The 27783-nt window shown below is 37.6% G+C and overlaps 1 long non-coding RNA gene across 5 annotated transcripts in view; it reads right to left on the reverse strand.

The window, feature by feature from the left end:
* Positions 1-27783, reverse strand: part of LOC147370963 (uncharacterized) — a 476306-nt gene that overhangs the window by 64023 nt on the left and 384500 nt on the right. The window contains exon 8 of one of the 5 annotated variants that reach the window (XR_015165665.1): positions 26740-26927. The exons of the other annotated variants lie outside the window; for them this stretch is intronic. This is a non-coding gene — a long non-coding RNA (uncharacterized LOC147370963). Of the gene's footprint in view, positions 1-26739; positions 26928-27783 lie in introns of those variants that run through there. 5 annotated transcript variants of the gene reach the window in all.

The raw sequence follows: 27783 nt of genomic DNA on the forward strand, positions 1-27783 counted from the left end.
CATTAAATATAAAATGGAACTCAATGAAAACATGCAAAGTGGTTTTGCCCCAAAGATGACTGTATTTGTCTTTCAAAGGTGTGTGAATAAATAGAAAAGAAGTATTCACATTATTAGTAATATAGGTTCAAATATTTATAGTCTTTGAGCTGCTCATCTGCAGAAGGTGATAAAATAATTTTCTAAGATATGTAATGATAGTATATTATGATGAAAAGAAACTACTTCCTCTTACCAGTATTGGTAATGGATTATTCATGCTGTGCGTAGCTGATTAAAGATGGCAGAAAAATGTCACTGCTTAACATTTGAGAAGTATATCATATAGAGGAGAGGAACAAACAAATGGCCAAAGTCTTTGCTATTTTGTTTTTGTTATATTCTAAAGAGTCAGGATATTTCAATTCTCTCTCTCCAATAATTCCTTAATGAGATATCAGGCTTATAAATTACCTCCTGATAAGAAGAGTGGCAAGAATACCCAGAAGAATTATACTAAAAAAGATCTTCATGACCCAGATAATCGTGATGGTGTGATCACTCACCTAGAACCAGACATCCTAGAATGTGAAGTCAAGTGGGCCTTAGGAAGCATCACTACAAACAAAGCAAGTGGAATTCCACTTTGAGGTATATAAAATCCTAAAAGGTGATGGAATTCCAGTTGAGGTATTTCAAATCCTAAAAGATGATGCTATGAAAGTGCTGCACTCAATGTGCCAGCAAATTTGGGAAACTCAGCAGTGGCCACAGGACTGGAAAAGGTCAGTTTTCATTCCAATCCCAAAGAAAGGCAATGCCAAAGAATGCTCAAACTACCACACAATTGCACTCATCTCACACAATAGCAAAATTCTCCGATCCAGGCTTCAACAATACATGAACCGTTAATTTCCAGATGCTCAAGCTGGATTTAGAAAAGGCAGAGGAACCAGAGATCAAATTGACAACATCCGCTGGATCATTGAAAAAGCAAGAGAGTTTCAGAAAAGCATCTATTTCTGCTTTATTGACTATGCCAAACCCTTTGACTGTATGGATCACAACAAACTGTAGAAAATTCTTAAAGAGAACACCTGACCTACCTCTTGAGAAATCTGAACGCAGGTCAAGAAGCAACAGTTAGAACTGAAAATGGAACAACAGACTGGTTCCAAATCAGGATAAGAGTATGTCAAGGCTGTATATTGTCACCCTGCTTATTTAACTTATATGCAGAGTACATCATGAGAAATGCTGGACTGGATGAAGCACAAGCTGGAATCAAGATTGCCGGGAGAAATATCAATAACCTCAGATATGCAGATGACGCCACATTTACGGCAGAAAGCGAAGAACTAAAGACACTCTTGATGAAAGTGAAAGAGGAGAATGAAAATGTTGGCTTAAACTCAACATTCAGAAAACTAAGATCATGGCATCCAGTCCCATCATTTCATGGGAAGTAGATGGGGTAACAATGGAAACAGTGGAAACAATGGAAACAGTGAGAGACTTTATTTGGGGGGGCTCCAAAATGACTGCACCAAAGAAATTAAAAGATGCTTGCTCCTTGGAAGAAAAGTTATGACCAACCTAAACAGCATATTAAAAAGCAGAGATATTACTTTACCAACAAAGGTCTATCTAGTCAAGGCTATGGTTTTACCAGTAGTCACATATGGATGTGAGAGTTGGACTATAAAGAAAGCTGAGCACTAAAGAATTGATGCTTTTGAACTGTGGTGTTGGAGAAGACTCTTCAGAGTCCCTTGGACAGCAAGGAGATCCAAGCAGTCCATCCTAAATGAAATCAGCCCTCAGTATTCATTGGAAGGACTGATGACGAAGCTGAAACTCCCAATACTTTGGCCACCTGATGGGAAGAACTGACTCATTGGAAAAGACCCTGATGCTTGGAAAGATTGAAGGCGGGAGGAGAAGGGGATGACAGAGGATGAGATGGTTGGATGGCATCACAGACTCAATGGACATGAGCTTGATTAAGCTCAGCGAGTTGGTGATGGACAGGGAAGCCTGGCATGCTGCAGTCCATGGGGTCACAAAGAATTGTACATGACTGAGCAACTGGACTGAACTAAAGCCTTCTCTCAATAACATGTGCATGCAAGTCTTAAAGCCTAGATTACTAATAATAGATTAATTTTCCATTGAAGTTTCTATAGACCTCCTCCATGCTTTAGGGCAGGTAAAATAAAAAATGAATAAAAGATTCAAGATTAATAGGGTTGCAATGACTCAGAGAATCTTCCTCTTTTAATCTTTATTAAGGACAATTTTAGTGGTCCTGAATTAAGCAATTCTGTTAACTTTACTAGACTTCCTTGGTGGCTCAGATGGTAAAGCGTCTGCCTACAATGTCGGAGACCCAGGTTTAATTTACTACAGTGCATGTATAACCAGCTAGGTTTATGCATATGCAACCCCCCTATATGTATGGTTCCCTACCATCTGCCAAATTGTGTGCTCTGAAGTTAAGACAGAAGGACAACATTATGATTTATCTTAGGGCTTCCCTTGTGGCTAAGCTGGTAAAGAATCTGCCGGCAATGCGGGAGACCTAGGTTAGATTCCCGTGTTGGGAAGATCCCCTGGAGAAGGGAAAGGCTACCCACTCCAGTATTTTGGCCTGGAGAATTCCATGTACATGCCTGAGCAACTTTCACTTCACTTCACTTCAGGAGCTCTGTCTCTTGACCTGAAATGGATTCTTATTAATTTCAATAATGCCTAATAATAACTGAGTGATGGGGTGTGTGTGTGTGTGTGTGTAAGAGAGAGAGAGAGAGAACACACAGAAAAAGAACATTACACACATTCAGGCACCATTATGTTTTCTTTTTTTGATGTTACCACAGCATGTGGGATCTTAGTTCCCAGACCAGGGATCAAACCCATGCCCCGCTGTGGTGATGGCCACTGGGCCACCAGGAGATACTCTGCAGGCACTATGTCAGTTTGTTAACATAAAAAATAAACATTAACTTAAAAAAAAAAAGTGAAATAATGAATTTTCTTATTTAATCCTCACAACAAACTTAGGATAGACATTCACATTATTATTCCTACTTTACTTTTGATAACAATAAGGATTATGGATTTCTCCCAAGTCACATGGCCAGTGAGGGGTGTAGACAGCTGCAATATCAGATACTGCTGTTCTATAAACACAGAGAGAGCAAAATTATTTCTTCCAGAGTTACTAAGAAAGGTTTCTAAATAATCTGAGCAGTCGGCTTATATTTGAAACAGAAGTTTGAGACAGAAAAATAGGAGCATTTCAAGTTATCTTAGTGATGACATACCTGCATAGCATAGGAAAAATGGCCACTGAAAACAGACTTTGGAGTGACAAAGTGACTCTGAACCTTGGCTGCATAGATCACTTGTTACATGGACTTGGCACAATTCTCTAATTGTATAAATCTCAAATGTTCTCATATGTTAAAATTCTTTCCACAAAAGTTTACTTTAAAGATTAAATTAGATAATATATATGAGAAAACCTATCACAACAATTCACATTTATCATTCTAAAACTTTGTCATTCATTTTGTATACTGTAGTTGTTCTTTCCACAAAAGGTTACTTTAAAGAGGGATGGTATGGGGAGGGAGGAGGGAGGAGGGTTCAGGATGGGGAACACATGTATACCTGTGGCGGATTCATTTTGATGTTTGGCAAAACTAATACAATTATGTAAAGTTTAAAAATAAAATAAAATAAGAAAAAAAAATGTTAAAAAAAAAGATCAAATTAGATAATATATATGAGAAAACCTATCACAAAAGCCCACATTTATCATTTGTAACTTTGTACTTCATTTTGTATACTGTAGTTGTCCTACAGAATCTCTGTGGGTTTTCAGCTATTAGAAAAGCACATGGCTTTGTCCAATCTTACAAAGCAGACTTACAAGGCACTGAATTTCTTTTTATTTGGAATATCATCAATATGACTAAGTGTGCAAGCTTTTCATTGTATTCACAAACCAACTCCTAGAAATAACTCACAAGATGACTGCTTAAGATTTGGTTCACAGCAGTGCTAGAAGGAAGGGGTTAGGACTATAGACAGTGGACCAAGTCACTTACAATTACAACTCACAGCTTAGGATCAAAAGGGCAAAAATTTCTACCAATCTTGCAAAGAGTAGTTAATTCCCAAATTATATAATTATTCTAGAAACTTGAAAAAAAAAAAACCAAAGCAACCAAGTACTGTTTCTAAGATTATTATTAATCTGCTTCCAAATTAAGGATAATATAGACCCATTTTACCTATGAACAAGAAGAAAAATAAAATTTTAGATACATTTTGGAAGAAATATCCCAAATATTAAATAATTGAATCAACATTTAACAAAATAGATCATAATCCTGAAGGTTTCATATGAAGAATGCAAAGATGTGTTTTCAACATCAGAAATATCAGCATAACCCATCATAAAATATTAGAGGGGAAAAGAGTACATAATTATTTAATTACTGTCTAAAAATACTCGATGATTAACCCATATTTATGATAAGAAACATAACTAGCTAAAATTGAAGAAACTTTCTTAAGTAAAACATAATTGACAGATTATCTGTTTTAGCACCAATGCATACAGCTCTTGGAAATTACGGTTCCAAGCCTTACAACAAATAAAAGTTAAACAAGCTGGAAATGCATGATATTTATTGTATCAAAGTCAAGAGAATTAGGTTGCAAGGCAAACAGCAACCCTGCGCTGTGAAAACAGTCAAATCTAGAGAATCACAGCCACTATCAGTTTGCCTGGAGCAGATACCACCTGAGAATACTTCAATTGTAATTTTAATAACGTGTTAGAGTTTGAGTATAGATGAACATAAGTAAGATAGAAGAAACTCATTGCAACACAATCTTGGGAGCATCTCACACTTTCATGAATACATGAATTTTACATCCAAGAAATCTACCAAGTTCTTATGATAAAGATCCAGGAATGATCTCGTGGCTCAGGTTGGGGAGAAGAAGGATTATTATCGTAAAGTATGCCCAGTGCATTCTCTCTAACAAAGTCTATTCTCCAGGGAAAAAGATGTTACTGGAAATTTGTACCATCTGGGGGAAGGTGCTTCTTGCACTCCAGTTCCCTTGAGGTTTTCTGTCCTACTTAAGAGGTGGGAGAAGCTAAGAAATTCTTGTGAAGTTCACAGTCCAGGAATAAAGGACTGAGATTTCATCATATCATAAAAGGCCTTCCCTGTCCCACAGTTTACCACTGCACCAACAGGGCTCCAAATAACTGTGGATTACAGCTGAAATTGCTGCGAAGTATAGACTCTTACAAAAGTCCTTTATTTGTTGAAGCCAAAGTCAACACTTGAGACAAAAACAAGGTCACTGAAGGAATTTGAAGCCTTTGACAACTATTGCTACAGAAAATAATAGATAGAGGCCATCTTAGCCAGATTAACACAAAATCTTTCACTACTTATCTCAATTCTTATTACCTAATATATCATGTATGGTGATTTAGTCAGTTTGAGCTGCTATAACAAAATACCATAATCTAGGTAGCTTATTGACAACAGAAATTTTTTTCTCACAGTTCTGGAGGCTGGAAATCTGAGATCAGGATGCAAGGAAGTCAGGTTCTGATGAGAATCCTCTTTCTGTTTGCATACGGCTGACTTCTAATTGTGTCCCCACATGGTGAACGCAGAAAGAAAGCTTTCTGAGGTGGTTTTTATAATGGTAATAATCTCATTCAACAGGGCTTCTTCACCCTCAGGTCTTAATTATCTCTCAAAGAGCCCTCCTCCTTTCCTAATACCATCACATTTGGGGTTAACATTTCAACATATGAACATTTCAACATAATGTTTCAACATATGAAACATTCAGTTCATAGTATCTGGCTTTCAACAAAAAATTATAAGGCATGCTAAAAGGTGAGGAAAGAGAAAACAATCTTTTTTTTTTTGAAGAGAGAAAGTAGCATCAGAAAGAGACTCAAATATAACACAGGCTTCAAAATTATTAGAAAGGCAATTGTAAAAAGCTAAATTAATATCTTAAGGGCTCTAATGTAGTACATAGACAACCTTCAAAATCAGATGGATAATGTATGCAGAGATACAGAAACTCCAAAAAACAATTCAAAGGGAAATGCTAAAATATCAAAAACATTGGAGTGATGTCATCAAGATTGTGACATAGGTCATTCCTGATTTTTCTCCCCCTTTCACAAACAACAACCATTCATGGACAGGACACCACTGATAGAATCCTAGAGCTTAGGAGGGACTCCGAGGCACCATTTGTACTACGAGACCAAGAAGGACTACCTTAAATGGTAAGAGGAAGAGCTACATGACGACAGCAATGCCCTCCCCCAGGCCCGCACAGCACCATGCCCAGAGGTCTTTCCTGAGCCTATGTTTCCTCCAGTGGGAAGAGAGAGCTCAGGGATGACATCCAGTCACCCAGCACTGTGGTTGGTTTGTGGGAGCCCCTACTCTGGATTCACCCCATGTGTGAAAGGGATGAATCCCAAAGGGATCTGCAGGGATCACTTGCTGGAAATTATGATTGAAATGGAGAAGGAAGGAGGTTCCATCCAGCTGGTTCCAGACCCTAGGTTCCATCCAGCTGCAACTCAACAGCAGGAAAGCTCATAACCAGCACTTGGATCTTGGTGAACTGAATTCCTACCAGCAGAGCCTAAGTAGTAGTGGCTTTGCTTATCTAAAAAACAGATCAATGGCACTATCTGACCCAGGGATTTGGCAGGGTGAAATCTGCCTAAATTGGGTCCTCAAATAAGAAGTTTTGCTAGATCTAGAGCCTCTTCTGCCCACATTCAGGCAGAAGAGCTGAGCCTTGGTCTCACCTGCTGTGGATCATGGCTCCCTATCCCTCCCAACCAGAAAACATTTGGGAAAATTAAGCAGTTGCCTGAAGTTGACCTTCTAAGTTCTACTCAGGCAGGAGCCAGAAACTGAGAACTGTGACCCTCAGCCTCATCTGACAGGAAGGGCTGATGAGAAACTGCAATTAACCCAGCAACCTTGAAGCCAAGAGATGAGCAAGCAGAGCTTATCACCACCAGAACCAAGCCAATGGTCATGTTTTTCATCAGGGAACTTGGAGCATGTGTTGCTTTAAGTCGAGACCACAAACAAAGAGTATCAATGGCCTTGGAGATGCCTTTCCTGCTGGGCATGGACAAGGAAACTAAATTCATAGCCCCACTTATTGCTGAATACAGCTTTCAGCATTCTTGAGCAGGGAACCTTACCAGAGCACATGAAAAACTCTGAAGCCCACCCAAAAGCCCTATTTATAGTGGCACTTGAACAGAAAGAGGAGCCTCACCAGCTACAGTCCATAGGGTCACAAAGAGTCAGACATGACTGAAGCGACTTAGCATGCATGCGGTACATATATACAATTGAACATTAGTCACTAAAAGGAATGACACTGAATCATTTGGAGTGATGTGAAAAAACATAGCATCTGTTGTACAGACTGAAGCAAGTCAGAAAGAGAAAAACAAATATATATTAACACATATATATGGAATCTCTGGTACAGATAAGCCTATTTGCAGAGCAAGAATAGAGATACAGATATAGAGAACTGACTTGTAGACATTGGAGGCAGGGGAAAGCAGGTGGGACAAATTGGGAGTGTGGCACTGACATGTATACACTACCATGTGTAAAATAGTTAGCAGGAAGCTGCTGTACAGCACAGGGAGCTCAGCTTGGTGCTCTGTGGAGACCTAGAGGGCTGGGATGGGGATGAGGTGGGAAGAAGACTCAAGAGGAAGGGGATCTCTGTATACACATACCTGATTCACAATGCTATACAGTAGAAACTAACACAACATTGTGAAGCAATTATGGTCCAATTAAAAAAAAAAAAGATTCTTAGAACAGTCTTTTGGACTCTGTGGGAGAGGGAGAGGGTGGGATGATATGGGAGAATGGCATTGAAATATGTATAATACCGTATATGTAACAAGTGGCCAGTCCAGGTTTGATGCATGATACTGGATGCTTGGGGCTAGTGCACTGGGATGACCCAGAGGGATGGTATGGGGAAGGAGGAGGGAGGAGGGTTCAGGATGGGGAACACATGTGTACCTGTGGTGGATTAATTTTGATATTTGGCAAAACCAATACAATATTGTAAAGTTTAAAAATAAAATAAAATTTAAAAAAATAAAAAAAAAAAAAAGAAAGAACAGCCTATGGTCTTCTCTGTCTGCAGAGCAAGACTAGTGGCCTTGCCTTACCAGGATATTTAGTTGAGTCATGACTGATTAGGGCTCCCAAACAAGGAGCAATACATACCCTAGGTTCTATTCAGCTGCAACTCAAGAGCAAAGAAGCTAATTCATAGGCCCACTTACTACTGAATATAGCACCTAGTCTTGACCAGCTAGTAAATCTGACCAGAGAATCCATGCAACCATGAAGTTTATCCTACAACATCACTTGGGTGGGGAACCAAGTCAGTAGTCCTAGCCACCTGTTCTCAGAGAATTGCACATCCTCCCCAACTCCAACCTGAGAACCCAAACTATTGCCTTGTCCCCAAACAGATCATAATAGCTGACCCCACTTGCCCAAGGGTGTTGTGTGCATGCTCAGTCACTAAGTTATGTCTGACTCTGTGACCACATGGACTGTAGTCCACCAGGCTCCTCTACCCATGGAATTTCACAGGCAAGAATATTGGAGTAGGTTGCCATTTCCTCCTCCAGGGGATCTGCCTGACCCAAGGATCAAAACTGCATCTCTTGCATCAGCAAGTGATTCTTTACCACTTACCCACCTAGGAAGTTCACCCAAGGTTGTTACCTGCAACGTATTCAGAAACCAAACTGAGCTGACTGGTAAAGGACTGTCTCTGTCAAGGTGATTCTACAAGTTAAGAGGAGAACACTCACTCAAATGCATAGATACCAATACAAGGAATCAAGAATCACTAAAAAATAGTTAAATATTATACTGCCAAATGAAACTAATACAGCTGTGACAGATTGTAAAGAAGTAGAGATCCATGAAATAGCAGACAAAGAATTCAGAATACACAGACGTCAGCATCATGGTGGCATGAGTTCTCTTTTCTCTCCCCTTTGATTTACAACTAATTTTCCATAACCCCAAAAAAGTGTCTGTGAAGCAAACCAGGGACTTCAGAGAGACTCATCCATCTATACACCCACAAGTGGGTAGATTGCACTCTGGAGGCTATAGATCCAGAGGAGTGGCAGTGAAGGTAATGGGAGGGAACAGAGGCGGTGGTCAAAGAGGCAGCAGTGGGTCAGCATGACCTTTCTGCCAGAGGAAGTGGAGGATAAAATTGGTGAGCAGGAGTCTTTTGACAAAGATGCTCACTCTCACCACTTCTATTTAATATAGTACTGAATGGGCTAGCCCCAACAATTATACAAGAAATAAAATGCATTAAAATTGGAAGAGAAGAGATAAAAATGTCACTATGCAGATAGCATGATACTTTATATAGAAAACTCTCAAATTTCTACCTCGAAACTGTTAAATAAATGAATTCAATAGTGCAGGATACAAGTGCAATGGTGCAGTATACAAGATTAATATAGAGATATCTGTTGCATTTCTATGCACTGCTGCTGCTGCTGCTAAGTCGCTTCAGTCATGTCTGACTCTGTGAAACCGTGTAGACGGCAGCCCACGAGGCTCCACCGTCCCTGGGATTCTCCAGGTAAGAACACTGGAGTGGGTTGCCATTGCCTTCTCCAATGCATGAAAGTGAAAAGTGAAAGTGAAGTTGCTCAGTTGTGTCCGACTCTTAGCGACCCCATGGACTACAGCCCACCAGGCCCCCCATCCATGGGATTTTCCAGGCAAGAGTACTGGAGTGGGGTGCCATTGCCTTCTCCGTTCTATGCACTAATAATGAACTATCAGAAATAGAAAAGTTTTAAAAAACTTATTTAAAATCACATCAAAAAACAAAATACCTAGGATAAATTTAACAAAGGAAATGAAAGATCTATATACTAAAAACTATAAAACAGTAATGAAAGAAATTGAAGATGTCAGAAAGGAATGAAAGCCTATCCCATGCCCTTGAATGAGAAGAGTTAATATTGTTAAGATGTTAATACTGTTAAGATGTCGACAGGACCCAAGAAATATAAATATTTAATGTGATTGCCTTCAAAATATCCAAGGTTATTTTCACAGAATTAAAGAAAAAAAGCATAAAATTCATCTATAATCACAAATGACTTGAATTGCCAAGTCAATCTAGAGGAAAAAAGAACAAATCTAGTGCTATCACCTTCCCAGGCTTCAGATTATATCACAAAGATAAAGTAATCAACGCAGTATGACATTGACACAAAAAGAGATACATAGATCAATGGAACAGAATAGAGAGCTTACAAATAGAGAGCACTTAAGGCCACTTAATCTATAACAAAAGAAGCAAGAATATACAATACAAAAAAGACAGTCTTTTCAACAAGTGCACTGGAAACACTGGGCAGATACATGCAATCCAGTTAGATTAGAACATTACCTCACACAGTATAAAAAATTAAAGTCAAAATGGACTTTAAAACTACATATAAGACCTGAAACCAGAAAACTTCTACAATATAGGCAAAATACTAATTAACATAAATTATAGCAGTATTTTTTGGTTTTATCTTATAAGACAAAAGAAATAAAAGCAAAATTAAACAACTGGGACCTAAATAAACTTAATAGCTTTTGCAAAGCAAAGGAAACATTTGACAAAGCAAAAACAATCAACCTATAGAATTGGAGAACACATTTGCAAGTAATATGACCAATAGGAATTAATATCTGAAATATATAAACAGTTGTCAAGTCAATATCAGAAAACAAACTACCTAATCAAAAAATGGAGAGAAGACCTGGGTAAATCATTCTGAAGAAGACATACAGATGTCCAGCAAGCATATAAGAAGATGCTCTCAACATTTCTAATTATTAATATTAGAGAAATGCAAATTTCACCACAAGGAAGTATTACTACACACCTCTTAGAACAGCTATCATCAAAAAGCCTATAAATAAGAAATTTTAGAGAAGATGTAGAGAAAAGGAAAGCTTTGTATACTGTTGGTAGGAACGCAAATGGGTATAGCCACTATCAAAAACAGTATGAACTTTCTCAAGAACTAAAAACAGAACCACTGTATTGTCAGGCAATAAAATTCCTTGTGTATAAATCCAGAAAAAATAAAAGTACTAATTTGAAAAAATACATGCAAAAAGTTCATCACAGAAATATTTATAATAGCCAAGATGTAGCATCTTCTCATATGCTTGTTGGCCATCTATATGTCTTCTTTGGAATGCTTTACTCTGGTCTTCTGTCCATTTTGATTCAGTAGTTTGCTTTTTGCTATTGAGTTGGCAGTTGTTTATATATTCCCGATATTAATTCCTTTTAGTCATATTATTTGCAAATATGTTCTCTTATCCTTATCCATCAGAGAGCAAACAAAATGGAAACCACAATTACAGGAAAATAACCAAACTGATCATTTGGATAACAGCCTTACCTAACTCACTGAAATTATGACCCATGACATGTAGGGCCACCCAAGACAGACGGGTCATGGTGGAGAGTTCTGACAAAACATGATCCACAGGAGAAGGTAATGGCAAACCACTTCAGTATTACTGCCTTGAGAATCCCATGAACAGTATGGAAAGGCAAAGAGATCTGATGCTGAAAGATGAACTCTGCAGGTTGGTAGGTGCCCAATGTGCAACCGGAGAAGAGTGCAGAAATAGCTCAGGAAAGAATGTAGACACTGAGCCAAAGCAAAAACAACACCCAGTTGTGGATGTGACTGGTGATGGAAGTAAAGTCCGATGCTGTAAAGAACAATATTGCATAGGAACCTGGAATGTTAGGTCCATGAATCAAGGTAAATTGGAAGTGGTCATAGAGGATATGACAAGAGTGAACATTGACATTTTAGGAATTAGTAAACTAAAATGGACTGGAATGGGCAAATTTAATTCAGATGACCATTACATCTATCTCTGTGGGCAAGAATCCCTGAGAAGAAATGGAGTAGCCCTCATAGTTAACAGAGAGTCCGAAATGCAGTACTTGGGTGCAATCTCAAAAAGATCAAATGATCTCTGTTTCCAAGGCAAACCATTCAATATCACAAGTAATCCAAGTCTATGTCCCAACCACTAATGCCAAAGAAGCTGAAATTGAACAGTTCTATGGAGACCTACAAGACCTTCTAGAACTAACACCCAAAAAAGATGTCCTTTTCATTATAGGGGACTGGAATGAAAAAGCAGGAAGTCAAGAAACACCTGGAGTAACAGGCAAATTTGGCCTTGGAGTACAAAATTAAGCAGGGAAAAGGTTAACAGAGTTTTGCCAAGAGAATGCACTGGTCACAGCAAATGCCCTCTTCCAACAACACAAGAGATGACTCTACGCATGGACGTCAAAATATGGTCATTAGGGAAATCAGATTGGTTATATTCTTTGCAGCCAAAGATGGAGAAGCTCTATACAGTCAGCAAAAACAAGACTGGGAGCTGACTATGGCTCCAATCATGAACTTATTGCAAAATTATTATTTAAATTGAAGAAAGTAGGGAAAACCACTACAACATTCAGGTATGACCTAAATCATATCCCTTACAATTATGCAGTGGAAGTGACAAATTGATTCAAGTCATTAGATCTGATAGAGTGCCTAAAGAACCATGGACAGAGGTTTGAAACACTGCACAGGAGGCAGTGAACAAAACCATTCCGAAGAAGAAATACAAAAAGGCAAAATGGCTGTCTGAGGAGGCCATACAAATAGCTGAGAAAAGAAGAGAAGTGAAAGGCAAAGGAGGAAAGGAAAGATACACTCATCTAAATGCAGACTTCCAAAGAACAGAAAGGCGATAAGAAAGCCAGAACTCCTAATGACCGATGCAAAGAAATAGAGGAAAACAACAGAATGGGAATGACTAATGATCTCTTCAATAAAATTAGAGATACCAAGGGAACATTTCATGCAAAATGGGCACAATAAAGGACACAAATTGTATGGACCTAACAGAAGCAGAAGATATTAAGAAGAGGTGGCAAGAATACACAGATGAACTATACAAAAAACATCTTAAAGACCTAGATAACCACAATGGTGTGATCACTCATCCAGAGCCAGATATCTTGGACTTTAAAGTCAAGTGGACCATAGGAAGAATCACCATGAACAAAGCTAGTGAAGATGATGGAATACCAGTGAGCTATTTCAAATCCTAAAGATGATGCTGTGAAAGTGCTGCACTCAATATGCCAGCAAATATGGAAAACTCAGCAGTGGCCACAGGACTGGAAAATATCCGTTTTAATTCCAACCCCCCAAAAAGGCAATGCTCAAAATTCTCCAAGTGAGGCTTCAAGAATATATGAACTGAGAACTTCCAGATGCTCAATCTGGTTTTAGAAAAGCCAGAGAAACCAGAGATCAAATTTCCAACATCCACTGGATCACAGTAAAAGCAAGAGTATTTCAGAAAACACCTACTTCTGCTTCATTGGCTCTGCTAAAGCCTTTGACTATGTGGATATCAACAAACTGTGGAAAATTCTTAAAGAGATGGGAATACCAGATCACCTGACCTGCCTTCTGAGAAATCTGTATGCAGGGCAAAAAGCAACAGTTAGAACCAGACATCAATCAATGGACTGGTTCCAAATTGAGAAAGGAGTACATGAAAGTTGAATATTATCACCCTGCTTGTTTAACTTATATGCAGAGTACATCCTGTGAAATGCCAGACTGGATGAGGAACAAGCTGGAATCAAGACTCCAGGGAGAAATATCAATAACCTCAGATATGTACATGACACCACCACCCTTATGGCAGAAAGTGAAGAAGAACTAAAGAGCCTCTTGATGAAAGTGAGAGGAGAGTTTAAAAAACTGGCTTAAAACTCAACATTCAAAAAACTAACATCATGGCATCTGGTCCCAACCCTTCATGGCAAATAGATTGGGAAACAATAGAAACAGTGACAGACTTTGTTTTCTTGGGCTCCAAAATCACTACAGATGGTGACTGCAGGCATGAAATTAAAAAACACTTGCTCCTTGGAAGTAGTTCAGTTCAGTTCAGTTCAGTTCAGTTGCTGAGTCGTGTCTGACTCTTTGCGACCCCGTGAATCAGAGCACGCCAGGCCTCCCTGTCCATCACCAACTCCTGGAGATCACCCAAACTCATGTCCATCGAGTTGGTGATACCATCCAGCCATCTCATCCTCTTTCATCCCCTTCTCCTCCTGCCTCCAATCCCTCCCAGCATCAGGGTCTTTTCCAATGAGTTAACTCTTCGCATGAAGTGGCCAAAGTATTGGAGTTTCAGCATCAGCATCAGTTCTTCCAATGAACACCCAGGACTGATCTCCTTTAGGATGGACTGGTTGGATCTCCTTGTAGTCCAAGGGACTCTCAAGCGTTTTCTCCAACACTACAGTTCAAAAGCATCAATTCTTCAATGCTCAGCTTTTCTCACAGTCCGACTCTCACATCCATACATGACCACTGAAAAAACCAAACTCTTGACTAGATGGAACTTTGTTAGCAAAGTAATGTCTCTGCTTTTCAATATGCTATCTAGGTTGGTCATAACTTTCCTTCCAAAGAGTAAGCATATTTAATTTCATGGGTGCAATCACCATCTGCAGTGATTTTGGAGCCCCCAAAAATAAAGTCTGACACTGTTTCCACTGTTTCTCCAGCTATTTCCCATAAAGTGATGGGACCAGATGCCATCATCTTCATTTTCTGAATGTTGAACTTTAAGCCAACTTTTTCATTCTCCTCTTTCACTTTCATCAAGAGGCTTTTTAGTTCCTCTTCACTTTCTGCCACAAAAGTGGTGTCATCTGCATATTTGAGGTTATTGATATTTCTCCCAGCAATCTTGATTCCAGCTTGTGCTTCTTCCAGCCCAGCATTTCTCATGATGTACTCTGCATATAAGTTAAATAAGCAGGGTGACAATATACAGCCTTGATGTACTCCTTTCCCAATTTGGAACCGGTCTCTAGTTTCATGTCCAGTTCTAACTGTTGCTTCCTGACTTGCATATAGGTTTCTCAGAGGCAGGTCAGGTGGTCTGGTATTCCCATCTCTTGAAGAATTATCGACAGTTTATTGTGATCCACACAGTCAAAGGCTTTGGCATAGTCAATAAAGCAGAAATAGATGTTTTTCTGAAACTCTTTTGCTTTTTTCATGATCCAGCGGATGTTGGTAATTTGATCTCTGGTTTCTCTGCCTTTTCTAAAACCAGCTTGAACATCTGGAAGTTCATGGTTCATGTATTGCTGAAGCCTGGCTTGGAGAATTTTGAGTATTACTTTGCTAGAGTGTGAGATGAGTGCAACTGTGCGGTAGTTTGAGCATTCTTTTAAAGGCATTGCCTTTCTTTGGGATTGGAATGAAAACTGACCTTTTCTAGTCCTGTGGCCACTGCTGAGTTTTCCAAATTTGCTGGCATATTGAGTGCAGCACTTTCACAGCATCATCTTTAGGATTTGAAATAGCTCAACTGGAATTCCATCACCTCCACTAGCTTTGTTCATAGTGATGCTTTCTAAGGCCCACTTGACTTCACATTCCAAGATGTCCGGCTCTAGGTCAGTCATCACACCATTATGATTATCTGGGTCACAAGAGTTGTATGGTGAAGAAGGCTGAGCACCGAAGAATTGATGCTTTTGAACTGTGGTGTTGGAGAAGACTCTTGAGAGTCCCTTGGACTGCAAGGAGATCCAACCAGTCCATTCTGAAGGAGATCAGCCCTGGGATTTCTTTGGAGGGAATGATGCTAAAGCTGAAACTCCAGTACTTTGGCCACCTCATGCGAAGAGTTGACTCATTGGAAAAGACTCTGATGTTGGGAGGGATTGGGGGCAAGAGGAGAAGGGGATGACAGAGGATGAGATGGCTGGATGGCATCACTGACTCAATGGATGTGAGTCTGAGTGAACTCCAGGAGTCGGTGATGGACAGGGAGGCCTGGCATGCTGCAATTCATGGGGTCGCAAAGAGTTGGACATGACTGAGCGGCTGATCTGATCTGATCTGTGTATTCTTGCTACCTCTTCTTAATACCTTCTGCTTCTGTTAGGCCCATACCATTTCTGTCTTTATCAAGCCCATCTTTGCATGAAATGTCCCTTTGGTATCTCAAATTTTCTTGAAGAGATCTCTAGTCTTTCCCATTCTGTTGTTGTTCTCTATTTCTTTGCATTGATCGCTGAGAAAGGCTTTCTTATCTCTCCTTGCTATTCTTTGGAACTCTGCATTCAGATGGTTATATCTTTCCTTTTCTCCTTTGCTTTTTGCTCCTCTTTTTTTTTCACAGCTATTTGTAAGGCCTCCTCAGACAGCCATGTGGCTTTTATGCATTTCTTTTCCATGGGGATGGTCTTGCTCCCTGTCTCCTACCACAATGTCATGAACCTCTGTCCATAGTTCATCAGGCACTCTATCTATCAGATCTAGTCCCTTAAATCTATTTCTCAATCCACTGTATACTCATAAGGAGGTGCGACTCATCCAAGGTAAGGAGCAGCGTCTGCACTTTGCTGGATCAGCCATGAAGAGATGCCCCACGTCCAAGGTAAGAGAAACCCAAGTAAGATGGTAGGTGTTGCGAGAAGGCATCATAGGGCAGACGCACTGAAATTATAATCACAGAAAACTAGCCAATCTGATCACATGGACCACAGCCTTGTCTAACTCAATGAAACTAAGCCATGCTGTGGGGGGCTACCCAAAATGGGCAGGTCATGGTGGAGAGGTCTGACAGAATGTGGTCCACTGGAGAAGGGAATGGCAAACCACTTCATTATTCTTGCCTTGAGAACCCCATGAACAGTATGAAAAGGCAATATGATGGGATACTGAAAGAGGAACTCCCCAGGTCGGTAGGTGCCCAATATGCTACAAGATCAGTGGAGAAATAACTCCAGAAAGAATGAAGGGATGGACCCAAAGCAAAAACAATACCCAGTTGTCAATATGACTAGTGATAGAAGCAAAGTCTGGTGCTGTAAAGAGCAATATTGCATAGAAACCTGGAATGTTAGGTCCATGAATCAAGGCAAATTGGAAGTGGTCAAACAGGAGATGGCAAGAGTGAACGTCGGCATTCTAGGAATCAGTGAACTAAAATGGACTGGAATGGGTGAATTTAACTCAGGTGACCATTATGTCTACTACTGCAGGCAGAAATCCCTCAGGAGAAATGGAATAGCCATCATGGTCAACAAGAGAGTCTGAAATGCAGTACTTGGATGCAATCTCAAAAATGACAGAATGATATCTGTTCTATTCCAAGACAAACCTTTCAATATCCTGGTAATCCAAGCCTATGCCCCAACCAGTAATACTGAAGAAGCTGAAGTTGAGCGGTTCTATAAAGACCTACAAGACCTTCTAGAACTAATACCCAAAAAAGATGTCCTTTTCATTATATGGGACTGGAATGCAAAAGTAGGAAGTCAAGAAACACCTGGAGTATCAGGCATATTTGGCCTTCGAGTATGGAATGAAGCAGGGCAAAGGCTAATAGAGTTTTGCCAAGAGAATGCACTGGTCATAGCAAACGCCCTCTTCCAACAACACAAGAGAAGACTCTACACATGGACATCACCAGATGTCAACACCAAAATCAGATTGATTATATTCTTTGCAGCCAAAGATGGAGAAGCTCTGTACAGTCAGCAAAAACAAGACTGGGAGCTGACTGTGGCTCAGATAATGAACTCCTTATATCCAAATTCAGACTTAAATTAAAGAAAGTAGGGAAAACCACTAGACCATTCAGGTATGACCTAAATCAAATCCTTGGAAGTAAAGCTATGACAAACCTAGATGGCACATTAAAAAGCACAGACATTATTTTACCAACAAAGGTTCATCTAGTCAAATCTATGGTTTTTCTAGTAGTCATATATGGACGTGAGAGTTGAACCATAAAGACAGCTGAGCACTTAAAAATTGATGTTTTTGACTCTTGTATTGAAGAAGACTCTTGAGAGTCCCTTGGACAGCAAGGAGATCAAATCAGTCACTCTAAAGGAAATCAGTCCTGAATATTCACTGAAAGGACTGATACTGAATCTCCAATACTTTGGGCATTGAATGCAAAGAACTGACTCATTAGAAAATATCCTGATGCTGGGAAAGTTTGAAGGCACGGAGAGACAGGGACAACAGAGGATGAGATGATTGGATGGTATCACCGTCTCAATGGACGTGAGCTTGAGCAAGCTCAGGGAGCTGAGACAGGACAGGGAAGCCTGGAGTCCTGCAGTCCATGGGGTTGCAAAGAGTAGGATGTGATTGAGTGACTAAAGACACACACATACACTCTTAGAAGCAAGTAAAATGGTTTCACGAGATTGTACACATTCCTAAGGAGAACCACATGGAAAGCACTGTCCAGGTAAGTGTCTCTCACTGGCTGCATTTTTTGAGGTTTCCACCATGATTTGAAATGATGCTGTCGTTTGATACCAAGTGGGATGTAGTCAGTCTGTCACAGGAAGGTTTATACTACGTTGGCCTGTAGTTCTACAGATGAAATGATGATTTTAGTCTGTAGGGTATCATTTACTAGCATGGTATTTTCAGTGCTTCAAAGAATATCAATCAGGAATCCCTGAAAGCTGAAATGTGCTTTCCTGAAGTGAGCAAGCTGGTACAATAATTCTTAAATCCTTTGTTGTTGTGGAGGAAATTTCTATGAGTTTCATCGTAAAAAATATTTTATACTACAGCTAGCAAAAAAACCCATCAATCTAAGATCTAACATTAGTTTTTTTATGGTTTGGTTGCTAGGTAATAAACACACACTGAAAAATGCAGTTTGAAGGAAAAAAGCCTCAATAAACAGAATTTCTGTAAGGTTTGGGATAACAATCTCAATTAATATTTTACATTAACAAAAATAGTTGCAGGAGTTCTGAAGAAAATTCCAAAATCACCACAGCTTTCCAGAAAAGATAATTATCAGCATCTTGACATTTCTTTATTCCAGCACCCTACATCGTGCTTAACCTATAGTGAAAGTGAAAACGTTAGTTGCTCAGTTTTGTCCGCTTCTTTGTGACCCCATGGACTGTAGCCCACCAGGTTCTCTGTCCATGAATTATCCAGGCAAGAATACTGCAGTGGGTAGCCATTTCCTTCTCTAAGGGATGTTCTCAACCCAGGAATCGAACCCAGGTCCTCCCCCATTGCAGGTAGGTTCTTTACTCTCTGAGTCACCAGGAAATCCCACGCTTGGCCTATAAGTGGTCAGTTAATAATTATCAAATAAGTAAATTCTGTGTTTTTATTTTGTAAATTCTAAAGTATACATGGACTACTAAATGAACATTGGATTTGTTATAATATTTTCTTTTAGAAGATTTTTCTTTTGTTCTGATTAGAATAGATTTAGGTAGAGCTGATGAGATTTTACATATTTAATTGATATTTGCATCTGAATGTGGTAGATTTTCATATGCAGATAATGTTATTCAGTCATCAGTTGGTCAGGCTGACTGTGCTACATACTGATTACTTTCTAGATAAATAATATTTTAAAGCTAAATTTCACATTTAAAAAAGTCTTTAATTTATAGAATCCCAGAGGCCACTAGCAAATGTGTTATAGAGAACAGAGGTCACAAAATCAAATATCTACAGGTGCCTGGAGGTAAGAAGTTGAGTGAAGGGATGGGAGTGTGAAATGGGGTAGAAATAGTTTCAATGGCAAATTGTGGGAGAGCCTGTCTAAAGAGCATGACTATTACTCATGCCACAGGCCTTTTTCAAAAGTGATTACTTAAAGTGATTACTTTAAGCAGGATTCTGGATAAGTTAATTTTAACATGAAATATACTGACTTTTTAAAAAATGTTTTGACACAGTCAATAAAATTTAAGACATTATACAAGAAAAACAAAGTCTTTGGGAAATTCATAGCCAGTGCTGACAGTTACTTCTATGTATGAGCTCAAAGTTCCTCTAAATTAGTGTCAGAGTCTTGGTAGGTAAACGTGTTGAAATTTACTATTAAATTTATTATGACTTCTTTGTATTTGTTGAATCAGCTCTTGTTTTCATTAAAAAAAGTTTTATAAATTTCCTCATTTGCTTCTTATTGTACTTAAACTACAACCTAAAAGCCTCCAAAGAACATTCATAAAGATGGAAGCCGAGCTGAAGAACGAAAGTTATGGTCTTTCTTTTAGAAGGAAAAACATGACTAATGCTGTCATGCTTCAGACTTAAAACTCCTTTATGGTAAATGTCCCTGCCATAGGAGTATTTTTGGTTAATTAGTATATTCCCTAACCAGTATTAAAAAGTATCAAGGCTATGAATATCCTGCAATGACAATCTTACTGGATTACTATTCACTTTCATTTTTTCAGGTGGCTATATTCCTAACTTTTGTAATTTTGAGGATTTTAATATTAAAAGCTCATTTATCTAAAGCCTGTGGTCTCTCAACGCACTGAGCATTTTGGGAAGACCTAATGTAAATGTCCTCGAGTGAATAAAATGAATGATTCTAAACTTAGTTGTAATACAAAATGACAATGTTAAAAACAAATTCTGTAAATGTTTTAGAAAATTTAAGTTTATTATTAAAAGAGTTGATATAAGAAAATGAAAAGACACACTAGAGACAGAAATCTATGCAAAATACATATCAGATAAAGGACCTTTATCTACAATATACAAAGAGTTCATAAAACTTGAACAAAGAAAATAACCTAATTAAAAAATAAGCAACAGACCTGAACAGAGATCACACTTAAATAGATATACAGATGAAAATAAACTGTTGAAAAGATGCTCAACATTATATGTCATAGGAAATTGCAAATTAATGAGATACCACCACACACCTAAGAGAATGGCAAATATCCAACACTTAAAACACCATATTCAGGGGAGGACATGGAGTAATAGGAACTCTATTCCTTGCTGGAGGAGTACAAAATGGTACAGCCACTTTGGAAATCAGGATGGCAGTTTCTCAAAAACTAAACATACTCTTACCAATTGTTCCATCAACTGAGTCCCTTGATATTTATACAAATAAGTTGAAAACTTGTATCTACACAAAAACCTGCACATGGATATTTATAACAGCTTTATTTAAAATGACCAAAACTCAGAAGCAAAGATGATTTTTAATAGGTAAATGGGTAGACAAAATATGGTATGATCATATGGTATTATGATCATAAGTATTACTCAGAGATAAAAAAGAAATGAGCTATCAAGTCACAAAAAGACATGGAACCATGTTTCATTTACATATTGCTAAATGAAAGAAGCTAATCTGAAAAGGCAATGTACCATTTGATTCCAACTATATCACAAAGCAAAACTATGGATATGGTGGAAAGATCATTGATTTGGGGGGAGGGTAAGAAGGATTAAATAGATGGAGTGGAGAGAATTTTTAGGTCAGTGAAACTACTGTATGATACTGTAATGGTGGATATGTATCATCCAACAATTGTCAAATCTATAGAGATGACAAGGGAGCATTTCATGCAAAGAAGGGCTCAATAAAGGATTGAAATGGTATTAATCTCACAGAAGCAGAGGTATTAAGAAGAGGTGGCAAGAATACACAGAAGAAGTATACAAAAAAGATCTTAGAGACCCAGATAACCAAGATAGTGAGTTCACTCAGCTAGAGCCAGACATCTTGGAGTGCAAAGTCTAGTGGGCCTTAGGCCTTAGGAAGCATCACAATGAACAAAGCTAGTGAAGGTGATGGAATTCCAGCTGAGCCATTTGAAATCCTAAAAGATGATGCTGTGAAAGTGCTACACTCAATATGCCAGCAAATTTGGAAAACTCACCACAGGACTAGAAAAGGTCACTTTTCATTCCTATCCCAAAGAAAGGCAATGTCAAAGAATGCTCGGACTACTGCACTATTGCATTTATCTCACATGCTAGCAAAGTAATGCTCAAAATTCTCCAAGTGAGGCTTCAACAGTACATGAACTGAGAATTTCCAGATGTTCAAGCTGGTTTTAGAAAAGGCAGAGGAACCAGAGATAAAATTGCCAACATTTACTGGATCATCAAAAAAGCAAGAGAGTTCCAGAAAAGCATCTATTTCTGCTTTATTGACTATGCCAAAGCCTTTGACTGTGTGGATCACAATAAACTGTGGAAAATTCTTAAAGAGATGGGAATACCAGACCACCTCACTTGCCTCCTGATACACCTGTGCTCAGGTCAAGAAGCAACAGTTAGAACCAGACATGAAACAACAGACTGGTTCCAAACTGGGAAAAGAGTACATCAAGGCTGTGTATTATCACCTTGCTTATTTAACTTATATGCAGAGTACATCCTGTGAAATGCCGGGCTGGATGAAGCACAAGCTGGAATCAAGATTGCCAAGGAGAAAAAGCAACAACCTCAAATATGCAGATGACTCCACTCTTATGGCAGAAAGTGAAGAAGAACTAAAGAGCCTCTTGATGAAGATGAAAGAGAAGGGTAATAAAGCTGGCTTAAATCACAACATTCAAAAAACGACAATCATGACATCTGGTCCCATCACTTCGTGGCAAATAGATGGGGAAATAATGGATACAGTGACAGATTTAATTTTCTTTGGCTCCAAAATCACTTCAGATGATGACTGCAGCCATGAAATTAAAAGATACTTTCTCCTTGGAAGAAAAGCTATGACAATTCTAGACAGCGTATTAAAAAGCAGAGACATCATTTTGCTGACAAAGGTCCATCTATTCAAAGCTATGGTTTTTCCAGTAGTCAGGTATGGCTGTGAGAGTTGGACCATAAATAAGGCTGAGCACTGAAGAATTGATGCTTTTGAACTGTGGTGTTAGAGAAGACTCTTGAGAGTCCCCTGGAACGCAAGGAGACCAAAGCAGTCAATCCTAAAGGAAATCAATCCTGAATATTCATTAGAAGGTCTGATGCTGAAGCTCCAATATTTGGCCACCTGATGGGAAGAGCCAACTCCTTAGAAAAGATCTGATGCTGGCAAAGATTGAAGGCAGGAGTAGAAGGGGATGACAGAGGATGAGGTGGTTGGATGGCATCACTGACTCAGTGGATATGAGTTTGAGCAAGCTCTGGGAGATGGTGAAGGACAGGGAAGCCTGGAGTGCTGAAGTCCATGGGTTTAGAAAGAGTTGGACATGACTGACTACAACAAGAAATAGAACACACAATACAAAAAATGAAGCTCGATGTAAATCATGGACTTTAGTTTATAAGAACATGTAACTATTGACTCATCAGTTGTAACAAATATACCTCACTAGTGCAAGATGTTAATAACTGGGGAAATTGGGAGGAGGATGAAGGGCATCAGGGAAAAAAATTTAGTTTGTGCTTATTTTCTATAAATCTACATCTGCTTAAAAATGGACAAATAATTTTTAAGAAAGATTAAATTCAATCCAAAGTTCAATCAATTTAGGGAGAAAGTCCTGAAACTTTTCATTTCCCATATACAAAAGACAGCTACTTTTCAGATGATGTAATTTGTTTTCTCAATTAAGAAAATGTGTTTTAATAAAGCTGAATTATATTATCCAACTATATACATAGACAGAATATTCATGTCATATGTTGAAATAACACATGGGATTTCAGAAACTATAATGTATTTACTTACAATTTAGTGAAGTATTTCTTTTCTAGCCTGGAATAATCAATTGGAAAAATATAATATTAGCTCACTACAACTGATTGTAAATATATACATATTTTATTGATTAAACTTTACTCAAAAATAAAGCAATAGTTCTTATAATTTTTACAAGCAGGTTTCTGACAAGAAAAAACTTACTTTTAGACCTCTCATTAGCATAGTTTGTGTTTTTACTGTTTTTTTTTTCTTCTAAATGTTGGATAACTCATATACTATAAGTAGATTTGTTTTTAAATTGGAATAAAAACAAAGCATAGAATTTCTGAAATTTGTTTACAAGGTAAATTGATAGTACACATAATCTGATGGATAATACATGGTTAGCTAGATATTCAACAGAGACCAAATGAGCAAGATATGGGGTGCTAATGCACAGAAACACAGCAAATAGGTTTCTTTACTTCTAAGGCACTATTTCACTTTTTAATTTCTCTAAAATTAAAATGTATCTTAAAACTAATATCAATTTATATTAGATAAATTTCAATGACCACACTGTTAAAAGAATGCTTGTATCAATTATTTTGAGCTCAGTTTAATTGGATACTTTTTGGTAATGTGATTTTTCCAGTTTTCTTTCAAAAGATGCAAGACTTTTATTTAGGTAGGAAAGAATATTGTATTTCAGTTATGAATTTGAATGGCTGTACGGAATCAGAGAACAGAGATAGAAAGTATGTAAGAACATGATGAATAATTTTCCCCCAATTATTAGTTTATCACCTGGATTTTTTTCTTTCCATGCATAATTACTGTATATTAAGTGCTATAAGATGTTTTAGATTAATTGTTAAAGAAACTAGGAGCCTGGATTCATGTTTTAAAGGATGTTAGACTCTATTGGCAAAGGTCATAGGATATGTTATTTGACAACTTCAACAAAATCTTCAGTTTTTCCACTTGATATATGCTGCGGCTGCTAAGTCGCTTCAGTCGTATCCGACTCTGTGCGACCCCATAGACGGCAGCCCACCAGGCTCCGCCGTCCCTGGGATTCTCCAGGCAAGAACAATGGAGTGGGTTGCCATTTCCTTCTCCAATGCATGAAAGTGAAAAGTGAAAGTGAAGTCGCTCAGTCCTGTCCAACTTATATAGATGAATGCTAAATTTTGTATTTATTTTATTGTAGCTCGGTAGGATTGATCTGAGGATATGTATTAAAGGAAAGGGAATATAAAAAAAGGTTTACAGATCAGACAGATTGAACTTTGACATTTAGGATAGTATAAGCTGTTCCAGGTTGAACAAATGGCCTATATATTTGAAATTGAAGAAGATTTTTTTTAAGTATTTTTAAAAAGTCTCGTCCTCAACAGTGAAACACTTCATTAACCTGTTTACTGAAAACTGACAAAATGTAAGGTACGCCTGTATAAGTCATAGATTACATACTGAAATTGTAATAGCTTCTCTTATTAGGAAACCAATGATTTGCCAGTACTTCTACAGCATCAAAATTATTAATAATAATTTATTCACAATGAAAAAATTTTACACAATAATTCACAATAAAAATTTTTTAATTAGCAGTATAATGCTTATGTCTTTTATTCTAGTATCAGCCATTCAAAGTATGTCACCATATTGTTATTTTTATTTTCATTCACTTTAACACTTTGTTGATTTGCATTTAGCACTTTAAGCAAAATCCTCCTAATAATCATCTCACATATAACTTTTCCAAAAGAAATGTTTTTAGAAGTATATAAGGTGTAACACATTCAAAAGCAACAGACTATTTTAACATGCAATATACTTGAAAAAGATTATTTTATTTGTCACAAACTCAAACTAAATTACCTGGTTCAAATCCTGGCTGTATCTCCCATTACCTTAGGCAGAAACAAAGCCTCTCTGTCTCAGTTCACTTTCTGTCAGATAGAGATAGTAACAGTTTTAAATGAGAAAACATTTGTAAGGTGTTCAGGCCAGGCTATGTTGACAGAAAGAAATGAAATTTTAAAACAAATCCCAAAACTAAACACTATACACACAGATACCTGAATTGAGAACATTACAATAGTATTTAAATTAAATTAAATAGTAATATTTCAATATTGATACGCTATTTTTAAATTAAAATTTTATCTGTAATAGGTAAAATAACCATGTACATAAAGTCTTAGAAAAATAATGAGAGGGGTTATAGGAATTTAAGTTAGGAAAGTGCTGAGTGATCAGTTTTAAAATTCAGAATTGGATCTTTCCTTTGATTTATGAGGTCTGTGTGGGCCTGTCCCATCAACTGTGATGGAGCTGGGAAGGGCACTGGGAGAGTCAAAGAAGTTAAGCACTAAAGGTTTTTACAGTTTGTTCCTTTATAGTATCAGTGATATATGCAGGTGAAATCACATTATAATTTAGGTTTTCCTTTGATAATGTGAACTATAAGGCTAAAGTATCTAGGTTTTCTAGGTCATGCAATGATGCTTAACTTAACATGCTCTGACACTCTACATGAAATAAAGAAAATAACATTTGAAAGCTTTCAAATGCGAAAGAAGTATAAAATGATTTGTGCACAGGTTTGAAACCCGATGTGTTTTAACAAACAAATCAACTCTGCTTATACACATCTGATTATACTTTGGGATAAAAAAAATGCATATATCTATTTCAAGTAATGCAAATTGACAGTTATTTTCCTATTTCAGAAAAATGGATCTTTTTCCTTAAGCTTATTAAGAAACATTGATAGGCTCTAATCAGTTTTACTTTGAATTAAATTAATGGTAGAAAAAATAGTTTTAATAAACTCAGTGTGACTGTTAATTATTAGGGATCCTCTGCAGGTATATTTCCATTCCCAGGGGCTGATTCTTCCAGAGCACAGAGGGCAGATGTATCTTTACAAAACAAAACCCTAGAGAGTAGTTTTGTTTTGTTTTGTTTTGAATATTTGTAATTGAGGTTTTTTTTTTTTTTCCCATTTATTTTTCTCTTCCAATGCTTAGTCAAGCTGGCTGCCTAGGACTTAGGAGCAGGTAGGGTCCTATTTAGATTTGCTTGGCATTCATGAGCACTATGTGAAGCAGTCATCTATTTTACAGCTCCATAAAACAGTACATGGATTTCATGATGCAGAAAAGCAGTAGTTTATTCCTCATTTTCCATCATGTAAATTTTTACTGAATGGATTTGCATGAAGAGTCACCCTCCCTTTAAAATACAAATGAAAAATGCCCTCATTATACACTTTGCTCTTTCTAAGCCCTTCTTTGTCAAGAACAAACATTCAAAGAAAGAGAAAAGACAGAAGAACATTCTTTAGGGTAGAATTGCCAGGCAGCACTGAGGCTAATTTTACATGCTGCAAGAGTAAGGTTTATAGCAGGAATAGAGGAAGCAGGTATAGATTGTAAATATACCTTTTGTATTCATTAGAAAATGAAGAGAGAAAAATATTCCTTTTTCCTTATAAACTAAGAATTATGTATAAAATGGTTGAACATCCTCAACCCATAAAGTTTATATGTTCAAATCAAAGTAAAACTCTGAAAAAGAAGCAGAAAATACTTTGCTCAGAAGCCATTAGTAGAAAAAGCCTGCATTACATCAAAAAATGAAAGAAAAACAAATTGTCATATATATTAACTGAAATACTTTTCCTTTATTATCAGCTTTACTACTTTAATTCATTTCCATCATTAGAGTCATTAATATCAGTGAAGAATGAACCTGATTTTTAGAAATATGTTAGAATTTCACATTTCTGTTTTCTAGCAGGATGAAATTACAGAATAGCCATAAGTATAAAAAGACTTATTTTTTTAATCTGGCTTGGCTATGAGTGTTTGGAATATGTTTCAAAGATACACACAATACATAAAAGTTTAAATTTTAAATAAAATATGGTATGTGATCAGTGCCAGATAATCTGACAAAAATATGTGATTAGAGCATATAGAATATAATCCTTTGAGATCATTCTGTTTTCAAAGACAACCTCATAAAGAACTTGTGTCAAACTTTGAAGAATAGATATGGAACAAATAAGAAAGAGATATTTAAAAAA

The sequence above is a fragment of the Bos grunniens genome, chromosome 6, assembly GCF_055505025.1.
Source record: "Bos grunniens cultivar Pamir isolate PY7600 chromosome 6, Bosgru_T2T1.0, whole genome shotgun sequence".
NCBI lineage: Eukaryota > Metazoa > Chordata > Mammalia > Artiodactyla > Bovidae > Bos > Bos grunniens.